The 4543-nt window shown below is 62.5% G+C and overlaps 1 non-coding gene across 1 annotated transcript; it reads left to right on the top strand.

The window, feature by feature from the left end:
* The first annotated feature begins 1454 nt into the window (after positions 1-1454).
* LOC131868672 (5S ribosomal RNA) lies at positions 1455-1573 on the top strand. The gene has a single exon (XR_009367119.1). It is a non-coding gene; the product is annotated as a 5S ribosomal RNA (ribosomal RNA).
* Positions 1574-4543: the final 2970 nt, after the last annotated feature.

Here is a 4543-nt window from a genome sequence, read left to right on the forward strand (position 1 = left end):
ACACATCGGAGCGCTCCCGGGTTCGCACCAGCATTGCGCACCTTTGATGCGCTGCCTTCACTAATTTCCAGAAAAGGCAAAAAAAAGAAAAAAATGAGATTTTAAAATTTCCGTTTTGAAAGATAGTGAAAAAAACGGAACGCGGGTGCCATCTTGAGCCCGCCCTGGTGTGCAGCCCAGGCAAGTTGTGCGCACCAAGGCACCCACCCTGGCCAAGGTGGGTCACGGGGTGGGTCCTAGGGTGGGTAACGGGGTGGGTACTAAGGTGCGTGCCAAGGTGGGTCATAGGGTGGGTGCCAAGGTGGGCACCAGGGTGGGTGTGCACCAACCCTAGCCAGGGTAGGTCACGGGGTGGTTGTCGGGGTGGGCGTCAAGGAGCCAAGGTGGGTGGCAAGTAGCCAAGTTGCGTGCCAAGGTGGGTGTCGGGGTGGGTGCCAAGGATCCAAGGTGGGTGCCAAGGAACCAAGGTGGGTGTCTGGGTGGGTGCCGAGGTGGGAGCCAGGGTGGGTCCCAAGGTGAGTGCAAAGGTGGGTGCCAGGGTCAAGGTGAGTGCCAATGTGGGTTCCAAGGTGCCAGGGTCAGGGTGAGTGCCAATGTGGGTTCAAAGGTGCTAAGTTGGGTGCGAGGTTGGGTGCGAGGGTGGGTGGGTGCCAAGGTGTGCTAGGTGGAAGCCCGGGTGGGTCGGCATCCCATGGGTGTCGAGTTGGGTGCCTGATGGGTGCTTCTTGTCAAGTTTTAGTCGTCGGGACTCATTTCGAGCCTTAGAGGTCGTTTCTTGTCCGGTTGCCCTGTCTTCGACCTGGGAACCCAATTTTGGTCCTCGGGTCCCATTTTTTTTTGTCTCGCATCCCACTTTTGGCCTGTGGCCTTTTCGGGGTCGATTCTCGTTTTGGGCATCAGAGCATGTTTCTTCTCCTAAAACCCAATATTTGTTTATTAAGTCTCGGAACACATTTTTGTTCTCGTGGACCCATCATGGGTCTTGGAACGCATTTGTGGTCCTTGGGTCCCATTTTGCATCCCGAAACTTGTGTTTTGGTGCTTGATCCCTATTTTGGGTGCCCACCTTGCACCAAGTGCGCACCCGGGGCAAACCGAGCGCCTTGGTGCACCGGGGCAAGATCGAGCGTGCACCCGAGGCGCCCCGAACATGCACCAAGGTGCACTCGGCCCACATGTGAGCGCAGGTCGTTGCGCCCGAGGTGGTGTGTGGGCACCGCGTTGCAGACGGGACACTGCACGCACACGACGCCCCCTACAGGTGCACGCACGTAGGCCGGGCCGGGTGCACACCCGACGCCCTAGCAAGGTGCGCGCACCCGGGCAGGGCTCACACTTGGCGAACGGGGCGCACTTCGCGAGGGAGGGTGTGCACCTCGACGGGGGTGGGTGGCCGGGGTGGATTCGCACGTGGGTCGCGGTTTGCTAAGTAAACACTGCGACAAGCTCATAACGGGTGCGATCATACCAGCGTTAGTGCACCGGATCCCATCAGAACTCCGCAGTTAAGCGCGCTTGGGCCGAAGTAGTACTGGGATGGGTGACCTCCCGGGAAGTCCCGGTGTTGCACCCTTTTTTAGTTTTTCGCCGGGCATCGCAATGCTATTTGAATAAACCTTTTGCCCGTTTGCGTTCTCGTCGGGGCCGGGCCGGGCCGGGGTGCGCTGCCCGCACTACCGCGCGCGCGGGGGCGACACCGAGCGCGCACCCGAGGCGCCCCGAGCACACAGGCCACGGTGCAACCCGGGCGTTGTGCGCGCACCCCGGTGCGCCCGAGGTGCTGCGCGCGCACCCAGGTGAAATCGGTGTGCACCTCGGCCAGTGCGCGCTCGGTCGAGTCGCGCACGTTGGCCAAGGTGCACGGTGATGTTTCTTACTCTAAGGTTCCGCACCAGACGCCCGGGACAGGTGAGCGAAGCTGGGCGGGGCCGGGTGCGCGGCCGGGGCAGGTGCACGCAGCTGGAGAGAGCTTTGGAGCACACTTCGGAGCGCACCAATGATGCGCTCCATTCAAAAGTTTCCTGAAAAGGCAAAAAAAGTTGAGATTATAGAATTTCCCACTTGAGAGATTGTAAAAAAAAAAAATTTAAAATGAAGGAAACGCGGGTGCCAAGGTGTGCGCAGCCCAGCCAAGGTGTGCGCACCAAGGCGCCCACCCTGGCGAAGGTGCACGCAAGGTGCGCACCCGAGGCAAACCGGACAATTAACCCAACTTTCGACTTCGCGCGCACCTTGGAGCGCACTTCGGAGCGCTCCTTGGTGCGCACCAATCTTGGGCACCTCGGAGTGCACCATGGCGCCCACCAAGGTGCGCACCCGGGGCAAACCGAGCTCCGACTTCGTGCGCACCTTGGAGCGCACGAAAGGTGCGCACCATGGCGCCCACCAAGGTGCGCAGCCCAGCCAAGGCGTGCGCATCAAGGTGCGCACCCTGGCGAAGGTGCGCACCCGGGGCAAACCGAGCTCCGACTTCGTGCGCACCTTGGAGCGCACAAAAGGTGCGCAACCCAGCCAAGGTGTGCGCACCCCGGTCAAACCGAGCTCCGAATCGTGCGCACCAGAGGTGCACGCCATCGTGCGCACCTTGGAGCACACTTCGGAGCCCTCCTTGGTGCGCGCCGATGTTGCGCACCTCGGAGCGCACCCGGGGAAAACAATGCAATTAACCCGACTTTCGACTTCGTGGGCACCTCGGAGCGCTCTCGGGTTCGCACCTCGGAGCACACCGAGGTGCGCACCTTTGATGCGCTGCCTTCACCAATTTCCAGAAAAGGCAAGAAAACATTGAGAAGGTGTGCGCACCGAGGTGCCCACCCTGGCGAAGGTGCACGCGAGGTGCGCACCCGGGGCAAACCGGGCTCCGACTTCGTGCACGCCGCACCTTGGAGCACACTTCGGAGCGCTCCTTGGTGCGCACCAGGGCGCGCAACCCAGCCGAGGTGCCCACCCCGGCGAAGGTGCACGCGAGGTGCGCACCCGGGGCAAACCGGGCTCCGACTTCGTGCACGCCATGGTGCCCACCGCGGCGAAGGTGCACGCGAGGTGCGCACCCGGGGCAAACCGGGCTCCGACTTCGTGCACGCCGCACCTTGGAGCACACTTCGGAGCGCTCCTTGGTGCGCACCATGGTGCCCACCAGGGCGCGCAACCCCGCCGAAGGTGCACGCGAGGTGCGCACCCGGGGCAAACCGGGCTCCGACTTCGTGCACGCCGCACCTTGGAGCACACTTCGGAGCGCTCCTTGGTGCGCACCATGGTGCCCACCAGGGCGCGCAACCCCGCCGAAGGTGCACGCGAGGTGCGCACCCGGGGCAAACCGGGCTCCGACTTCGTGCACGCCGCACCTTGGAGCACACTTCGGAGCGCTCCTTGGTGCGCACCAGGGCGCGCAACCCAGCCGAGGTGCCCACCCCGGCGAAGGTGCGTACCCGGGGCAAACCGGGCTCCGACTTCGTGCACGCCGCACCTTGGAGCACACTTCGGAGCGCTCCTTGGTGCGCACCATGGTGCCCACCAGGCCGCGCAACCCAGCCAAGGTGTGCGCACCAAGGTGCACGCGAGGTGCGCACCCGGGGCAAACCGGGGTCCGACTTCGTGCACGCCGCACCTTGGAGCACACATCGGGGCGCTCCCGGGTTCGCACCGGCGTTGCGCACCGTGGTGGGCACCTCGGAGCACACCAAGGTGGGCAGCGAGGTGCGCACCTTTGATGCGATGCCTTCACTAATTTCCATAAAAGGCAAAAAAAAAACGAGATTTTAAAATTTCCGTTTTGAAAGATAGTGAGAAAAAGGGAATGCTGGTGCCATCTTGAGCCCGCCCTGGTGCGCAGCCCAGCCAAGGTGTGCGCACCAAGGTGCCCACCCTGGCGAAGGTGCGCGCCCGGGCAATTAACCCAACTTCCAACTTCGCGCGCGCCAGGGTGGGAGCGCACCCAACAACCGGGCCTGGGAAGAGCCAATGCGAGAAACCCCACCAAACGCTCTGACAAAAAAAGAGGGGGCGCTCCAGTAACCCCGCTTCGGAGCGCACCCTGGGCAAACCCAGCCAAGGTGCCCACCCCGGCCAAGGTGCAGGCGAGGTGCGCACCCGGGGCAAACCGGGCTCCGACAACGTGCACGCCGCACCTTGGAGCACACTTCGTAGCGCTCCCGGGTGCGCACCTCAGAGCACACCAAGGTGGGCAGCGAGGTGCGCACCTTTGATGCGCTGCCTTCACTAATTTCCAGAAAAGGCAAAAAAAAAAGGAGATTTTAAAATTTCCGTTTTGAAAGATAGTGAAAAAAACGGAACGCGCGTGCCATCTTGAGCCCGCCCTGGTGCGCAGCCCAGGTAAGGTGCCCACCCTGGCAAAGGTGCGCACCCGGGCAATTAACCCTACTTCCGACTTCGTGCGCGCCAGGGTGGCAACCGGGCCTCGGAAGAGCCAATGCGAGAAACCCCACCAAACGCTCCGACAAAAAAAGAGGCGGCGCTCCAATAACCCCGCTTCGGAGCGCAGCCGGGGCAAACCCAGCCAAGGTGCCCACCCCGACGAAGGTGC

This window comes from Cryptomeria japonica, unplaced genomic scaffold (assembly GCF_030272615.1).
Source record: "Cryptomeria japonica unplaced genomic scaffold, Sugi_1.0 HiC_scaffold_212, whole genome shotgun sequence".
Lineage (NCBI taxonomy): Eukaryota > Viridiplantae > Streptophyta > Pinopsida > Cupressales > Cupressaceae > Cryptomeria > Cryptomeria japonica.